Here is a 19,484-nt window from a genome sequence, read left to right on the forward strand (position 1 = left end):
GCTTCTTCAAAAGATAAATTTTGTTAAAACATGATATACATTTTTTTTCTCCTGGAAGTTACATTTCCCTAAATTGGCTGAAAATCCAGGGATATTTTAAATAAATGATAACTCAAGGGAAAGAGCTCTACTCCAGTTTAATAATAATAGAGTGTGGAATACAATTTTAAAAAGTTACGTACACATTAGCAAAATAACTGAAGTTCAAATTTTTATTTCCTAAAGACATAGTTTTCACAAAACTTCTTTTGAATAATTGCTTTTGTCTGGTAAATTTTCCTCCATCCTTTTTGTGATTGCTCTTTACAAATGAAACTACAGGTGCCCCAGGTTAATGAATAGATCCTATGAACAGATAGTGTTCATTTTCTTTTTTAGGATAGCAAAGGAAAAAAAGCATAACTTGGAGAGATTTTGCAAGAGTTATAATTTTTGGTTCTTATTTTCTGCATAGTACAGTAGACTGTTCAAACTGGTGACATTGTGGGGCAGTGTGGGGGTTCCAGGGGCTCATAGAAAGTATTCAGCAGGCCCCCTTTGCCCCATATCCCAAATCTGAGCGTGGTGTCAGAACTGTGTCACTGAACTGGAGAGATCAAACAGTCTGATCATCCACCCCTGTGAAAATAGAAGTATGAAGAAAGGGGTTAAAACTTCGCTTATTAACCCCCTTGGTAATACTAAATAGATTTCAGGTTAGCATGAAATCAATGATTGGAGCCAGACATCTTGAATTCTAGGTATTGTAAATTTACTGCTTGGACTTCTGAAACAGAGCGATAGCACTATATTGTAAGTGAGACTTCTACATTTGCACAGGAAACTTGACAGTAGCCTTAGTATGAAGAAGAAAAAAACTGAGATTTAGAGTCAGTCAGGATCAGTCATGATTAAGTTCAGTTGGCATGATAGAGTTCTCTCTCATATTTTTGAAGGCTAGAGGTTTGGACTCCACTGCTGTGGGGGCTCTGTGAAATTGTTAAGAGACCCAGGTTCTCCCTTGCTCATGGCTTTTCTTAGGATGGTTCAACATGATTCCTGGAACTCTAGCTAATGTGGAGGAGGAGATTAAAAAGCAGATAAGCACTATAATTTCCTAAAACATGCCTCACATAACTTTTTTTTACATCTCATTGGCCCACACTTAATTCCATGGCCACATTTAGCTGCAAAGAAAGTTGGGAAACAGTTTTATTTCTGGGAGTCAGCTCCCAGCTAAGAATCAAGTGCTCTGTTACCGACCAAGAGGGAAGAAAGGGTATTGAGGTGGGTAACCTCAGTGAGATTAAATAATTGCTTAGGATCACACAGTTTTCTAATGATAGAGATTAGAAGTATGTCTCCTGATGGTGCAGTGCTTTTTGAATCAGAGAAAATGAACTTCTAAGCATGTATGGAGATGATTTATGTATAGAGGGAAATGAGACTAAAGACCATTATGATTTTAAAGTTTGGCTTAAGAATTCTTCCACGTGTGTATTTTTGCCTTTTATAACGTGATCCCTATTAGTTTTATTCTCACTAGTTAAAAAAATAGAAAAAAAAAATCTTAGGATGTAGAGATGATACCTAAATTTCCCAACCAGCAACACTGATGAGGCAGTGGGGGAGAGAGAGTCACTTTACTTGTGACCTCCGATCTCAATGCATGGTCTGGACAGCATTTAGGTTCTCTGGTCATCTCTCTCCACCAGTCTCTGAGATGCTGTTTCACACCATCTCCTGCTCCTCTAGCATTTGATACCCTGTCCCTTCACTTTAAGTTGATGGCCTTGTCTGTTATTTCACTCTGAAATAAAGGCAAATGCAAGAGAGCTTCTCACTCTTACCAGTCCACCTGTCCCTGGATCAATGTCCTTGGCCTCCCTTTTGTTGCAGTAGATGAACAGTTCTGTTTCTTTCAAAGCCCACTGATGCACTAGATCCCACCCCATCTTTCCTGCTCAGGCACTTTGCTCCTGTATTAGGTGCTCTTTCTCCAGCATCATTTTCATCTTTTCTATATGATCGTTCCCATCAGCATTCAAAGATATTCTACAATCTCCCTTGGCAAAGTCACTCACTCTAGACTGGATTTCACACCCCTTTCAGGTAGTCTTTTTTTCTTCTTAAAAGAAGATTTTATATTTTATTCTTATTCCTTGGGTCATGAAATTCAGGCTTTCATCTCCAATGTTTCACTGAAACTCTTCTTGTTGAGCATGGCAATGATTCCTATCTTGCCAGATCCCCGGGGCATTTCTCAATCAGAACCTATCAGCAGCCCTTGACCCGGCTGTTCATGTCCTCCTTCCGGAAGCACATTTTCTACTTGGCTTGGGTAACTCTGCTCTTGCCTTCTTTTCTCTGTTCTTGCCTTGGGAAAGCAATGACCGTGTCTTCCCATTCTTCATGGCTGGCTCCTTCTCTCCTTGACCTTAAAAATTTGGGGGGTGCTCCCAGGCTCAGTCCCTTGGTTGTCTTCCCTATTTTTCTGTGCTCTCTCCTTAGTGATCTCACTCACTGTCATGGCTTTAAATATCTATATTTATGTGGTTCTGAATTCATATTTTCAGCCTTTTACTTTTCTCTGGGCTCCAGATGTGTATGTCTGACTCTCTTTTCAACATCTCCACTTGGATGTCTACAAAGCAATTTCAAATTTAACAGCTTCAAAATAGAATTCTTGATTTTCTTTTCCCCAACTGTTTTTACTCTCATTTTCATAAACGGCACTGCCATTTACTCAGCACGTGCTAAGTTGCTTCAGTTGTGTGTGACTCATTGTGACCCCATGGACTGTAGCCCACCAGGGTCCTCTGTCTGTGGGATTCTCCAGGCAAGAATACTGGTGTGGGTTTGCCATGCCCTTCTCCAGGGGATCTTCCCGACCCAGGGAAGGAACCCACATCTCTTATTTCTCCTGCATTGTTCAGATCAAACACTGGAAGTTATCCTTGATGTCTATCTATCCCACAGACCTCACATTTATCAGAAAATCTCACTTTATCAGAAAATCATCATGTTCACTATCACTTTCCTAGTCCAAGACCACCATTCAGACTCCCGACTGGTTTCTCTGCTTCTCATCTTGCCCACTGCCAAGCCAGGTAATCTGATTAAAAATGTAAATCAGGTCATGGAAGTGACTTTTCTGCTCAAAATTCTCCAGGGGATTTATTCAGTCAAAATGGAATTCCGGCTTCTTACTCTAGTCTGCAAGGCCCTCTTCTGTCCACATAGACTCATCTCCTGCTGCTCTCAGCTCTACTCTTGGTTCTTGGTATTTCTCAAAAATATGGAGCTTGCTGCCCACTTAAGGGCCTTGAACATATTCTTTATCCCCTCTGCTTGGAGAGCTCTGTTCCCCAGATCTCTGTAAGGACTTTCCCTGGTTTCATAGAAGGCTTCGTTCTGATATTACCTTCTCAGATGAGCCTACTGGATATATACTCCATCTTCACCTTGATCCCCTTACCCAGGTTTATTCTAACTCACAGTGGTTATTACTACACAGCATTGTGTTACACATACATAGGACTTTTTGGTTTCTATATTGTCTGTCTAGGATTCCTACAGTGTAAGTTCCATGGAGGCAGGGGCATTGACTTTCTTACTCTTTATCCCCTGTGTCAAGAAAGGTTCAAGGTGATGAGTGTGTATGTGTCCACATTCTGTATGTACTAAGTGAATGAATGATCCTGATGCTTTGGAGAGATTTCAGTTAGCTACCTAAAGAAAAATACAAGTGTATTCTGTTTCTCTTCATTTCGTCTGTGCCAAGCTGCCTAATCCTCATGCTTCTCTTTCCGGAAGAACAGGTCAGTTTGCAGTGAGATCGAGAGTTGCTGGGAAGCCAAGGTTGATCTGCCACCTCTCTACAAAATTTGCATCCCAAAGATGGCATCGTGGCCAGAAACAGATCCATTAGCTGCTGGAACACACGTTACACTTCACATACTGAAAAACAGGGATGGGGATTAGTTTCTGAATTGAGCAATTCACTGGCAAGTCCTGCTTGCAAAGGGATATGTGCAGATCTCATCTTTTCTGTCAAGCTCCTCTCTCTGTTTCAGAGAGGCATCCATTCCACACTTGTCAAAATGTATTTGGTTTGAAAATCATTCTCAGGATGTTCAGAGTTGCATCAAGGACAGTGACCAGGGAGCAACGTGGTGAAGCATAAACTGGGACCGAGGACCAGGAGAATTTGTGTTTAGCATCCACTGAAAATCTTTTTTATGTGACTGTTACCTGTGGTACCCATTCCCCCACACCTTTACTCTCGTGGGCATAAAAGGCAACGTGCACTCTTCTTAGCCTCAAGTAACTCTTGAAGGGTTTTGACTAGAGAACTTGCACTCGGGGGAATCACAGCCATTTTTAAGGGGGAGGTGAAAACAGCTGTTTAATACGAAAAAGTTTTTCTTGCCAGAAGGGGAAAATATGTTTCCTAAGAGCATATATGTGATCCTGGATATTAAGAGAGTTGTTTCTTGTCTATTATAAATATCTTGACTACAGAGAAAATGGATGATATTCATCAGTGTGTTTTACCCAGATTTTGTCAAACGATTAATGTCAGTCATTTTGTGTTTCTAATTGAAAAGAGTCTCTCTCTGGGGTCCCATGGATGTTTAACTTGAGATGTGCAGTGCCAGCTTTCACCTGTCATTCTGTGATGGCTTTCATTGTTATAGGCAAAAATTTTAAAAATATTGTTTGCCTTTGGCAAAGGCCCAGTTCGGTATCAAGGCTCCACATAGCCGAATACCCTTGTCCTCACTCTAGATGACTTGCTAATCCGTCCTAATTTGGTTCTGAACCTGACATTTTCTTTGTTCCTCCTCTTATTCCCTTCATGAAAACAAAATTTATCATGGCTAGATTATAAGGAGCTCTAATTATCAAAACAATGCAAATATACCAGGGAATCAAATACAATTGAATGTATTATTTCCCCTGGGTGTATTAGTAGGACTAAGGTGTCTCATTTGGAATTTTAGGCAAAAAGATATTTTGGGACTAGGCTAGAGGAAGAGTCCCTAGAACTCTGTCTAGGTGGCTACATCTTCTGCTCACCAATAAGATTGTCCATGGGAATAATAATATAAATCAGGTCAGGTTCTGTTCAGCCATTTTTATTCTTCCAATTGCACTTCAACCCAGACCTCTACCATGTAGATTTGGTGCAATCATGCTTGGCTCTTAAACATTTGATTAATTTCTTTCTATTTCTTTCTTTCTTTTTTTACTTACAATATTGATCTATGTCTTTGGAAAGTCAGTGAAAAATGTTTCTTTGCAAATGTGGCCAAAGTCTGTGACTCAACTGGAGAGAACTGTTAGCTTAGGAATAAATGCTTTATTATTTTTTAGAGAGCAAATACTCGTGGACAGAGAAAGTAACTCACCTGGAAGAATTTCAGTCAGATCAATGGCACATTCACTAAGGGAACAAACCCACCTAAGCATAAATCTACTATTTTTAGTCTTGGATCTGAAATTCTTCTTTTTCTCACTTTTTGGCCATGATCTCTGTTCAAATAGCCAGCTCTTCAAGTCATAGATCATTAGAAGCTTTCATATTGGACTTTTATCCCCATACTGAGGCTGGAAGGGGCTGAAGGCTAGAAACCAGTGTGTTTTAAGTTTCACTGCATGGCCAATAGCAGGCTGATTTCTAACTGAACTAAATCCCTTTTGTCATTTATTTTTATGATAATAGTAAGATCTATGGACTTTCTGGAGGCTCTGGGATAAAAGAAAATATCATTTTTAACTTTTACCTCACTTGCTGCTTGGGAACATGTATTGTTCGTTTTCTCTTAAGAAATCACCTAAATAGATTAACCGCTCCATACAGCTTTGAAGAAATAGAAAATACTGATGGAAAAGTTGCTGGTGACCACAACAATACACTTGCAATTGCCATTTAGTTTATCCCTTTGTAATCCTCTGTTCCACCTCACTGAGGCTGGTAATGCGGAAACCAAACCAGCGCCCCCGACACTCATCGGAGGGATCACCCAGCTCATTGCGCCAACCTGGCTGTCTCCCTCAATCCCTGCTTCACGTGTATGTAATCTTTTTGTGGGCAGAGAGTGGCCCTGGGAGACTCCGCATGTTTCTTTATTCTCTGAGGCAGGAAATGCAGATGTAGCATCAGTGCCTTTTCTGCCTTTTTTTGCTGGAAAAAACCTAGACATTTGCTGTTGTGGGCCACCGTGGTTAGTTGCTACTAGCAAGTGGCCCAAGCCCTTGGTGCTCAAAGTGCGGTCCCTGGACCAGCATCAGTAAGGAGGCTAGTCAGAAATATTGAATCCCAGGTTCCCACCCCAACCCAGTGAAGCAGAATCTGCATTTTACTAAGATCCCTGCTGATTCATATGCATGTAAGGTTTAAGCTTGAAAATCATATCCATAAATTGCTTCATTTATTTGCCTTCAGCTTCCAGAGAAGACTCTCAGAGGGAATGCCACAGGCATTATATCGTGACTTGTACCTTAGCCCTTGTGTTTTGAAATAGGAAAGCATAGCCTTGCTTCCCCATCTTCTGTCCAGGTCTGACAATGTAAACCTTTTGGTTTCATGTTTAGGTGTCCTTTGTACTTAATAGTTGATCTTTGGAAAAGAAATCAATATTTGCCCACAAGTCATTTCTTTTTGGGCCTGTTTCAAAAGAAGAAAAAGATGAACGAATATTCTAAGCATCTGCAGCAGCCTTTATAAAGCTGCAAATCTCTTAGGTCAGCAGAGAATCTATGATGACTACTAAAGTATACAAATACCGTTTGAAATGGTTTTGCAAACACTCTTACCTAAGGCATACCTCTTTCTTCCTTCACTGAAGCAGCTTGCATAAAGACCACTGGGGCAAGTCTTCAAAGGGGGCAGTTCTCTGCAGAAAGCAGCTCTGTGGGATTTGCAGCAAAGGACTTCTCAAGATCAACAGCGGCTTGCTGAACTGGGTGGGTTAGAGAATTGAAAAACAGAAAAAAAATTAAGACACAATAGCTGTAGTGGATGGATGCCGTGGGACCAGTAATGAGGTCCTTTGGAAGGAGAGGAATAAACCAGTAGTTTTCTGGAGACTGAGATAGGTAGCTGTTGGAGTTGATGAAGTGGTTTTTCTTTCTTGTATTCTTAAAAATATTATGATTTTTTTTCCCCCATAGACATCAGCAAACACACAAAGTATAATGCAACACAGTATATTGCTACAAAGTTTTAAAAGAGTTGACTAGCTCTTTTGATATTCTCAAGTAAATACAGTTTTTAAATTCAGCTGTTTTTGTGGATTCCCAGTTAACATAATTTACATATGTAGACCTAGACACTTACCTTTCTAGCAGGTAGAATGACAGTATCAATTGTGCTTATTTAAGACTGAATTTCATAATGCTTATCAGTGTGACAACATTCTCTGCTATCAATTTGGAAAAGAATTTAAGGTATTAGATTCTTCAAGGTTTTTTGGAAAATCCAAACCAAAGTAGGACTGTCTGTCAAGACACAACATATTGGAACAAGAATGTAGGAGACAACACTGCAGAAGACCCCAGGATCTCAACATATGGTCACGCACATTGTACACTGCACAACTCCAGAGGGCAATGCTTACATGGCTTCCATGAATGTCATTCCCACAGTTATAAAATGTGACAGCTCTGAATATTGTCATGTTCTCAATATACTCTTCATGAACTTTAGTCTTATTCACTTTTGGTAATATTTAAAATTTTCTGATTAGCTTACAGCTATGTAAGATTTATGGAGTTGTTCCAAAAGTTCTCTTTATATGTCCTGCTATTTGATGTATGGGAGGAATCTGACAAAATTAAAAGCTAGTGCTGTGTTTCCACTCCAGTACTCTTGCCTGGAGAATCCCATGGACGGAGAAGCCTGGTAGGCTGCTGTCTATGGGGTCGCGCAGAGTCAGACACAACTGAAGCGACTTAGCAGCAGCAGGGCCATGTTTATTTTTTTGTATAGGGGAATGCGCTGGAAGGCTGCTTAGGAACCCTGTCTCAGAATTATGGTTGTAAATTGGCGTTCGTATAAATAGGTTCCAATGGCTTTTACAATAAAACACTTTCCCAGTATAACTCACTGTCACATGTGGGCTAGGAGTGCAGGCTCTGGAGTCCACAGCTGGGCAGAGTCCTTCTTCCTTCACTAACAGGTTCAGTGATCTCCTCAACCTTCCTCATTGAAAGCATGGGGTAATCATAGTATCCACATACTTCATTATATGGCCATGGAGCTTATATTGGGTTGGCCAAGAAGTTCATTCAGGTTTTTCTGTTACATCTTATGGAAAAACCTGAATGAAGTTTTTGGCCAACCTAATATGAAATGGTACATACAAACCACTAAAAATAGCATCTGGCATAGAGTCTAAGTAAACATTAGGGACCTAATGTTCTCAAGTTTGTACTAAGCTCTTCCTAATTTTTCTGGGAAGTTTTGGAGCTACCCACATTCACATTTAGCAGTATGATGGAGACACAGGAGGAGGAAAAGGATCATTTTCTGCTACATATTTGTATATACAAGTAGGTGATGCTATGAGGGAAAAGAGTAGCTCTTACCGTCTTCATTTCTGTACCTCTGGAGTCCAAGTTTGAAGTTTGGGTCTTCCCTGGTGGCTCAGTCGATAAAGAATCCACCTGCAATGCAGAAGACCCGGGTTTGATCCCTAGGAAGAGTTCCTGGAGAAGGAAATGGCATCCCACTCCAGTATTCCTGCCGGGAAAATTCCATGGATGGAGGAGCCCAGCAGGCTACCATTCACGGAGTCGCAAGAGTCTGACATGACTTAGCGACTAAACCACCACCAAGACAAATTTCGCTGAAAGGTGCCTGAGGGTTTGTTGGGTTAGTTGTTAAAAGTGCCTCTTGCGTCTTTTCTTGACAGCAAAGGTGAGCGGGGGCTGTGGCAGCCGTGAGGGCTGCACACCAAATTCGTCCAGTTGTCCTTAGCACATGGAGAAATCACACTGCCCTGCTCACATCGAACTTGGGTGATCCACGGGCTTGCTTTGGCTAATCAAGTGTGAGAGGGAGTGATGGTTGTGACTTTTTGGAGGAATCATTAGTGCTGAATGCTTGATTCATTAAGCTCTTACTCCCTCCTTTAGTTATTTTTAAGCATGGAATCAGATGGAGTAGCCAGTGGCTTGGCTTGGATCCCTGAGAGCCTGTAAGGAGCAGAGGCCTCTGCTGACCTGTGATGGATGCAGAACATGGGCCAGGTGGAAAGTTTTGTGGTCTAAAATCACTGAGGTTTTGGAGGTTGCTTGTTGCTTCAGTATAACTTGCTTACCCTGATTTTTTTTCAAGGAGCCCTGAAAGCGCATTATGCTTTCCTGGCTCTGAGAGACACTCTTAAACAGGTATAGATGTTCTGATGATGGTCAGCTTGTGGTATTCCCTGTAGATACTAATTTTCTGGTTCTTTTAATATCAATATAGAGATTATGTAGTAAATTAACTAGTTTATATATTTTGAGCATTTAGTGACAAATACATATTCTTAAACATTCAGTCACCCATTTTCTTAAAAATAAGCACATAACCTTTAACAAATTCATCTTGTCTAGTTAGATCTAACATTATTGAAGAGGAACTGAGGTAGAATGTTTCTGTGTCCAACCCACAAGTCTATTTATTTGTAAAGAACCCTGAATAATTTACCTGATTGAGGACAAAGTTTGCAAAATTACTAATTATCTTAAGAGAAAATAGCAGAATATGAGAAATCCACACAAAGAGATTCTTTCCTACAAAATGACATTGAACCAGCAATCAGATATAAAATTATTAACGATTTTTATCTATTGTTTATAGTGTGAGAAACTGATATACATGGAATGTAACAATGATTGCTGTGTTTTGATGTCTATTCAACCCAGTTTAGAGAAAATATAAAAGTATCTCACAAAGAGCCTTTGAAAACTAGGAAGTGAAAAATGTGACTTCTAAGAAACTAATGGGTTTAGAAAAATGTTAATGAGATGAGACAATTAATGAGTTTAAAACAAAATGTTCAATTACTTATTGAATAGAAACTTTGTATTTTATATACTTTAATATTCTGTAGATGGTTGAAAGTTGGAAATAGATAAAAATCATGAATTTACAACCAATGGTTTTCTTCTAAAATAAATTTTATTAGGAAAGTAAACAAAAATGAAGTAAGAAATTAATGTTTTAAAAAACCAAACCAAAAATGTGAAAAAGAAGACAGGCACTTGATTTATCAGAAATTAAACTCTATATTCCATTGGACATTTGAAATTTCTTTACTCACTGGTTATATAAGCTTGTACTTCATAGGAATTTGTTGCTAATGTAATAGAGAGTGGCCAAGCACAACCCATAGCACGTGACCTTTGCTATGCCCCGTTATTCTGTACCTGGTTACCAGGCAACAATTACCGAGACCACTAGTGGTCCTCCTCCAGATGACTGTCAGTGAGTGACCATGACTGACCATTCATCCAAAGATCAGCTGAAGTGGTGGTTGTCATGTGGAGAGTGAGGTAAGAGGCGAGTCCAGGGCCTCAGTCCAGTGGGTAAGCTGAGGCGCCCTGGGAATTGGCGGGGGGCTGTGCCTCCCACTGGCCAGGACCAGGCCTTGAGGCGGCAGTGAACCTCTCCCTAATGGCAGTGGCTGTCTGTCTGGGTTGCAGTCTGTGGGTCCCTGCCCTTGCCGTGTGGCTGGCCTGAGGAGTCTGAGGACCAGTTGTGTCCTGGGCGCCTGGCTTCCTCAGTGATGACAGCTGAACAAGGTCTGGGGACTTGGCCCTGAGCTGCCAACTGAGCTCTGCCTCCTCTTAGCCAAGACCTGGACCTTGGAGGGTGAGGGTTGAGCCTTGGGACCTTGCCCTTCCTTGTCAGAACAGAGAAGATGATTTGTTTGGTGGAGATTTACAGGCACTTCGTTACCTGACCATGACCTGACCTCAAGAACAAAGGGTCGGATACCAAGATGTTTACAAGAGCCAACCACACCCCTTCCTCACCTTTCCTAGGAAAGGGCTTTGCTGAAAGCTTTTGGGAGTTTGGGCCATTTCCTCCCATGGCCCTGCAATAAACCTTTCTCTGTTCCGAACTACAATGTTTTGGTATTGTTTGGCCTCACTGTGTGTTGGGCATATGGATTTACATTTCAGTGACATTAAACCTTGGTTTAAAAATTAGACTTGATTTTTTTTATTACCTTCGTGATAGGTAATAGATGTGTCAAGAGTTAGAAAAATTTGTTCTTTCACCGAGATTTGCTGTTTTGGTCACCTGTTAAAAACTGTACTAGCTGTTTATTCAGTAACCCACACTGGGTGTTTTCTATGTCCCTGCATAATAGTATGGTCTTTTTGTGAGTTATTTCAGTCATCATTTTAGAGTTGAGGAAACTGAGCCTCAGAGAGGTTAAAGGAATCACTGACAGCTGCTGTTACAGAATGGGTTTTGTAAGGGCTACCTTAAAAAAATATATGGCCTATTTCCATTCTCACTAGCCTACCTACATGATTAAGTGTAGATATGTAGAAAGAGATAGATGTATAGAAAGGGACCAATCACCTGGTCCCTATTCTCTCATCCCTGAACTGAGTAGAAGACTAACGCATCTGGTTTTCCTTACCCTTTTAATGGGATAGTCTTATGGCACGTATCACGTTAATGGCTCCATTGGACCTCTCTCCGAGGTCAGACCCCTCTTTTTCCCACCTTAGAGAGGGTAAGCACATCTGGAATTCTGGATCACAGGACAGCTTTGTAATGGGATAGTCTATTAATTCTATTAATTACAGTAACATAGTGTGTGTGCTTAACTTTACAGAGACTTCTTTAAATTCAATTTCCATAGAAACGATCCTTCTATTACATTACACTTCCACTCTTCTAAATCACCTTTGATTCATTAAATTTGAACTTTCTTATAGCAGGAGAGAAAAATTCAAGCTGTTTTGTAGTGAAGCCAAATGCCAGATGACTATTTCCTTTCAGCAGTATTGTGCTTTCATGTGGTTGGTTGTCCAATTACTTGAATATTTGATTGTACTTTTTGGTTACTTTAAAACTTACTTGAAAATGGAAAACTTGGAAATGTTAAACCTAATGATAACAAAGCAGAGATGGAAATGCTTTGATTTGCTGAAAGTGGCAGATCTTTATTTCAGATACTCATTGACCTTAAGACAGTTTCTTTGTATCAACTTAGATAAGAAGTAGTAAAGAATATATATTTCATAGGTATAATTATTCTACTCTATTTAAAAAAAAATTAAGTATCGTTGATTTCCAATGTTGTGTTTCAAGTGTACAGCAAAACAATTCGTATTTATATGTGTGTGTATACCTATTCTTTTTCAGATTTTTTTCCATTATAGGTTACTACAAGTTGTAGTACAAGTATATTACAAGTGGAATATAGTTCCCTGTGCTATACAGTAAGTCCTTGTTTGTCTATTTTATGTGTAGTAGTTTGTATCTGTTAATCTCAGACTCCTAATTTATCCCTCCCTTCTTTTCCCTTTGGTAACCATAAATTTGTTTTCTATGTCTGTGAGTCTATTTCTGTTTTGTAAATAAGTTCATTTGTATCACTTTTTAAAGATTCCACGTATAACTGATATCAAATGATATTTTTCTTTTCTGTCTGGCTTCACTTAATATGGTAATCCCTAGGTCCATCCATGTGGCTGGAGATGGCATAATTTCATCCTTTTTTATGGCTAATATTCCACAGTGTGTGTGTATAGATACATACACATATATACGTAAATATACAGCACCTCTTCTCTATCCATTCATCTGTTAATTGACACTTAGGTTACACTATGTCTTGGCTGTTGCAAATAGTGCTGCTCTGAGTACTGTGGTGTACATATCTTTTCAAATTAGAGTTTTCTTCAGATTTATGCCCAGGGGTGAGGTTGCTAGATCATATGGTAACTCTGTGTTTTAATTTTTTAAGGAACTTCCATACTGTTCTCCATCATGGCTGTACCAGTTTACATTCTCACCAACAGTGTAAGGGTTCCCTTTTCTCCACTCCCGCTCCAACGTTTATTATTTGTAGACTTTTTTGATGATGGCCATTCTGACTGGTGTGCAATCATTCTGCTCTTTAGAATACTATGTTTTGGAGTCTGTGAAAGTGTGCTTAGATTCAAATAGGCTTTTACCTTTTCCTGGTATAAATGTCAAGTGAAGTGGCTAATCTTGATTTTAAGTAGATATTGACTATAGCTACATAAACATATTCGTTTAGCTTTCATTTCCTCCAATGAAGTTCTGTAGGGGTAGAAATGTTGTCTTTTTCAAAATGGTAGCCACATCACACAGAACAGACACCACCCCAGAGTAGGGGCTCAGTAGACATTTGTGGAACATGTGAGTGATTGCGTGTGCTTTTGCATATACCCATACCACCTTATGTTTACCTAAAAAAATAACTGAACAGCCTTAAAATAATTATTTTCTTATTTTGCTCACTTTTCTACTCTGTGCTTTCAGGCTCTATTATGATGATTTATTGAACTTAAAAATGCATCATGTGTTTGGTCGTAGTATACTAATTTTAAATCACCCCTTTCCTGTATCCTTTCGTGTACTTTGATAAAATTTACCCTGGGGTGTATGTGTGTGTGTGTGTGTGTGTGTGTGTGTGTGTGTGTGTAAAACAAGTCCCTGAGGTTTAGGTTCTGAATCTTTTTCACAGTGTTGTTATATCCTTTGACTTCAACTAAGAGTTTCCTGGGTGAGTGCCGAGAGCATTGTGTCAGCTGGCTTTTGATTTTCAATAAAATCCAAGTTCTCACAGTTAGTTTTCTTCCTGTCCAAGGGCTGGTGGGCCAGTATCATTTCAATGGCCGTCACTGCCTGGCAGCTTCAGCTGTGCAGTGTCATTGAGCAACAGTGCAAAAACGAGGTTTTATCACCCTCTCCAAGTTCTTTACCACTCTGGTTTCTCAGGAGCATTCCATTTTGTATAAGAGCAGAAAATTTAAAAAGCACACCAAAACAGGCCTCTCAGTATCTGTGAAGATGGGGAAAGGTTATACAAACCATGTTAAAAAAGGACAGTATAGCCCACACATTGAAATCTCATTAGATTTCTACTAATTTGCCTTGGAACTGGAGAGCAGCTGAAGAAAAACAGGAAAGTAACATTCTCAGATTTGAACAAGGGAGTTTAGGATCTCCAAAGTTGCTTCTTTGGTTCCATGAATCATTTCTGAGATTCTATAACATTGAATTGGCCACCTGAAATTGTTGAAATCAGGTAAGGAAATAGTCTATGTTAGAGAATTATAGATTCTGAAGTTCAGCTTGACTTTTTCATATTTCTTTCTTTTTTAACTCCCTTTATATAACAGAATTATTTTCCATGTAAAACTACAACAAGAGTCTTAATTGCACTGTCCCTGGCCCATCCCTTTCTCTTTTCCCTACATTTCATTTATCCCCGTTTCTCTTATTTTCGTCCCTTTCCCATTCAGGGCAGTACATGTATTGTAGCTATTTTGCTGGAAAGATCATTGCATTGTCTATCTTATTTTAAAATTCAGATACTCAACCTGAATCCCTGTCTCTTTAGATCATATAAGAATGGCAAGCATCTGAGTTTTAAGATACAGTCATTTCTTTCCTCCTCCCTCCACTCCTCGTCTCCAGCAGCCCTGTAAAATAGCTTGTCGCTTGCATTTCTCAAGCATTCAAGGGTTTATAGAATCTAACGATCCTGATCTCCAGCTTCCTCTTTATAAGCAGAAAATGATAGCTGTATATGGCACAGTTCCCAGGGAAGCTGCATGAAAAGTGACAGACAAGCGGATGCCAGGGTATGGAAAAACAGCCCTAGGTATGTGTTTTTAAAGGAATCGTCCCATCAACTCAACAACCACATTTAATGGTATAAGGACTGTTAAACTTCATTTTCTAGGAGAAAAGAAACTTGAAAGATGTATTTGAAAATTTCCCTGATCAGTCTCCTTTTTGGAATTCAGCATAACAGCTCGGAGTGGCTCCAAAGCAAAGAAAAAAAAAATAATGCCAAATGAATTAAACAGCTGTGGCCAAATGGAAGGAGAAGGGCTACTGCAGCAGGATGATTGTCCATGGAGAAGCAAAGCCAGATAGGAACAGTAATTAGTAACTTTTCTGTATACATGAATCCACAAGAGCAGGCCCTTAGGAAGCAGTGCTATGGCAAAAAAAAGTGGATAAAATCTCCAAGAACCCCTCTAGCACTAGACTTGTATTTGTTTAGGTTGCAGGCTTCATATTAGCTACATATTCTCTAGGATTCCTGGATGGGAAAATAACAGTGACTATAGTCGGATGTGAAAAGAGTCAGAAACGGAATAACCATAGGGTGCGGGGGCTAGTAAGATTGTTGAGTTGGATTCAAGGTTGGATGTTACAGGTGGTGATCCAAGTAGACACAGGGAGTGTGGAATGGAGGTGCTGCTGTTGGGGTGCCAAAAATCAGGCAGTAGGCATTACCAAACTTCATGTAATAATGATAGTAATTATATGCCAGGCCTGGTTCTAAGCAGTTTATTTGATTTGTCTCATTAATCTTGATGTAATTCTGGGATATTAAGGTTGTCCCCACTTTACAGATGAGAAGACTGAGGCATGGAAAGTTTAAGTAATTTGTCTGGGGTCACGCAGGAAATAAGTGCAAGGGCCAAGGTTTGAACCTGTGCTCTTAATTCTTAAACTGTCCTTCAAATAGGCAAGTAGCTTCAGAGAGACCTAGTCGAGAGTCTGGGGAGGACCACCTCAGAGACTGGTGGTGGAGGTCCACGTGTGAAATCAGCTAGGAAGCATTCGGAGGCAAGTGCTGGCTTACAGTGTAAACACATCGATTGACTCAGTACCTACAAGCTCAGAGTTATTGTGGTCTTCAGGGCTGAGTCCTGACCCATTTTCCTATGATTCTTTAGCTCTGCCCTCCTCTGAGTGATGATGGATAGAGATGTGGCCACAGCAATTCCATATCTCTTATTGACACAGAACACTGGCTGGAAGAAGAGAAACAGCTGTATTCTGGTGCTGTCCCAGAGGAATAAGGAAAACCTCCCTCAGATGCTGAGAACAAAACCTGCATCTGCATCTCAGGATGCTGAACACAGTCACACACCATTGCTAGTCTACACATTGACGTGGGTGGTGGGATTGCATGTAGACTGTCAGGAGCTGGGGTGGGACTAAGCCTTTCTGAGTCACGTGAAGGTGGGGGGGATACCTAAATAAAACTGGATACTTAAATAAAATCACCGATCTCTGAGGGAAAGGAGCTTCCCCGCTGGCGCTAGTGGTAAAGAACGTGTCTGCTAATGTAGGAAATGTAAGAGACACAGGCTCAATCCCTGGGTCAAGAAGATCCCCTGGAGGAGGGCGTGGCAACCCCCTCCAGTATTCTAACTAGAGAATCGCATGGAATGGAAGCCTGGTGGGCTATAGTCCATAGAGTCACAAAGAGTCAGACATGACTGAAGTGACTTAGCACACAGGGGAAAGGAAGAGAGGTAGGAGTTGGGTGGTCACCCAAAATGGCTACTCCAGAGAGGCTGTATGCTGGTCTGGGAGCTATTGATTATCTCATAAATCCAGGAGCCCACTTTCTAGAACTGGTAAATCTGGATAGAGCTTGGTTCAAAGCTCAGTAGCTTGGTTTGATATTTAGTTCTGGAATGGAGCTGTCAACAAGGTAAATTTGATGCTGTGCCTTTTACCTACCAGCCTAGAATTTCTTACCTCTCTTCTGCTGCAGAAAACTGGTTTGAGTCAGTGGCCTTCCTTGGTGAAGCACAGACAGAAGGTTAAGGGGACCTTCTTGGGACTTAAAGAGCCAAGAATCATGACAAAATGAGGTTGAACATTTAGTATGTCAAGTTGGCAGGTCTGGTCTTCTTTGGATATGTGTGTGTGTGTTAGTTGCTCAGTCATGTCTGACTCTTGCAACCCCAAGGACTTTAGCCCACCATACTCCTCTGTCCATGGAATTTTCCAGGTAAGAATACTGGAGTGTGTTCCCATTCCCTTCTCAAGCTACTTTGGATACCATACACAAAACTCTTTTCTATTTATTATATTTCTCAAATTTTATTTTTATTATTGGCTTCTTGGGCTTTATTTACAAAGTGGAGTTTTTTTGACCAATTTTTTAAAGAGTTTTTCCCAAAACACGACTGTGAGGTCAGTAAAATGTTTCTTTGGTCCCCACTGTTGTGCTTAGGGCAGTGGCTACTACAGTGTGCGACACTGCCATGCCTGCCTCCAATGTCCATGGCGGACGTTGGTCATTTATCATGGTCCTGTTTCCTGCCGAGCATGGTTGCAGCTAGGGATTATTCTCTATTTGTTGCCCTAGGCAGCCACTGCTGAGCCAGCACAAGGAGTAGAAATTATTTCACATCCTTGCTCGGGGAACTCTGTCTCTGAGAGGCAGCATGGGAGAGCAGAGGAATGTTCTAGAGCTATATATCAAGTCAAATAACCAAACTTTGAATCAGACGTATCCGTGTCAGGGGGCTTGGGTTTGAATCCAGGCTTTGCCACTAACTAACTTGGCAAATTAACTTACTTCTCTGAACCTGTCTCCTCTTTTTAAAGTAAGATGAATGATATCAATTTCCTAGGCTATTGGTGATATTAAATGAGATGGAATATGTACTATTCTCAACAGATTGGGCAGCTCTCTAAATATTAGTTCACATTGCCTTTCTATCAAAACCTAGACCAAGAAGACAATATGATAAACTTACTCTCAGTAACAGGCAAACATATCAACATTTTAACAGGGAAGTACCTCTAATGAAAAGAATTAATTGTTGTAGTGTTTTATATGTTATTTTTAGGGGTCAAAAGTTTTGAGCTGGGGTTTCATTTGCCCAAAACCACTCAGACCATCACTGTTTCTGCCTAAAGGACATGGCTTGATTTCAGTTTCTGTAATGTCAAACTTGGCAGAGACTAGTGTTTTAGGGAATTACAAGGGGAGGAGAATCCATAATCTTTGCCCTTGAGGAAGTCAAGCCAGAGGAACACAGTGACAAATAAATGTACTGTAGAATACAAATAACTAAAGCCTGGAAATATACCCACATATGCTAAATTATAGCTCCATAAATGTATTTACTTCTACAGTATCTGCATAGGCAGGCAGATCAATGGAGCAGAATAGAATCTTAAGTAGGTCCAAATACTTCAGGGAATTTAGTGTATGATAAGGATGGCATTTTAAATAAGTGAAGAAAGAAAGATTATTTAATAAGTGATATTAAGACAACTTTTTAGGCATTTTAGGAAAAAAATTAGATTTTTACTATAAAGACAAAATGCAGAAGTATAAAATTTTTATAAGGCATCCTGGAAAAATTTCAGTAATCTTGGAGTAAGACCTTCTCATGTAAGAAGCAACCTAAGCAGATATTTAAAAACAAGAGGATTTTGCTATAAAAATTAAAGCTGCTCTATAGAAACATATGGTAATTAAAGGTAAAAGACAAAACTGTAAAAAATATATATACATGTCCAATTGTATTCCATAGAGATTGTACCAACTTTTACTGTATCTGCACTGTATATGCACCTATACCCTCAAAATACAGAGTTCATATATGTCAACAAGAAAAATACAAAAGAGATCTCAAAAAATAGGCAAAAGATATGAGAAAGCAGTTTGGAGAGAGAAAAATCTTTCTAAGCATATGAAAAATCTTCAATTGCATTCATAATTAAAGAAACACGAATTCAGATCATAATTTTTCACCTAATAGGCTGGTGATAGTTATTAGCATAAAATGTGGAAATTTACAGTGGATGATGTTGAAGGTACAGGCATATATGTGTGCAGGAATGGTAAAAATTAGTACAACCTTTTTGGAGTGCAACTGGACAACATTATCAAAATTTAAAATGTGCAAATATTGCAATTCCTACTTCGTTTGGTTTGATTTGCATAAATATGCAAAGAAGTCTGAAGAAAAGTGTTCACTGCACTATTATTTACAATAGTCAAAAAAAAAAAAAAAAAAAAAAACAAAAACAAAACCAGGAAGCAACCTAACATGCAAGAGATTGACTAAAATATTTCAATGCAATTCTATAATAAAATGTTACATAGCCATTAAAACGAGTGTATATACATGGGCTAATTTGTATATTGTTAAGCAAAAGAAAAGTCTGTACTTAATGTCTAAGACATGTATTTATACAGAAGTGTTCTGGAAAGGCATGCAAGAAACTGTTGACTGTGGTTACCACTTGGTAGTAACTCTGAAGGAGTAGAGTAGGAAGGAGAATCACTTTCCTTTGGAAACTTTATTGTACTATTTTCTGACCAAAATCTTGTTATTTTCTTAAGAAATAGATGGTCTGATGGACGGATAAAATGATAAGCAAATTAATTGCCTGGGAATTTTTTCAACCTAATTTCTTCTGTGCATACTTCTTAGGAAATTCTTCATATCACCAAATC

At 39.6% G+C, this 19,484-nt stretch overlaps 1 long non-coding RNA gene across 1 annotated transcript; it reads right to left on the bottom strand.

The window, feature by feature from the left end:
* Window positions 1-252: 252 nt before the first annotated feature.
* LOC122454659 lies at window positions 253-8,944 on the bottom strand. Its single transcript, XR_006273511.1, has 3 exons — window positions 8,575-8,944; window positions 6,802-6,947; window positions 253-618 (listed from the first exon to the last, which is right to left on the bottom strand). It is a non-coding gene; the product is annotated as an uncharacterized LOC122454659 (long non-coding RNA).
* Between the last annotated feature and the right edge of the window lie 10,540 nt (window positions 8,945-19,484).

This window comes from Cervus canadensis, chromosome 1, assembly GCF_019320065.1.
Source record: "Cervus canadensis isolate Bull #8, Minnesota chromosome 1, ASM1932006v1, whole genome shotgun sequence".
Taxonomy (NCBI): Eukaryota; Metazoa; Chordata; class Mammalia; order Artiodactyla; family Cervidae; genus Cervus; species Cervus canadensis.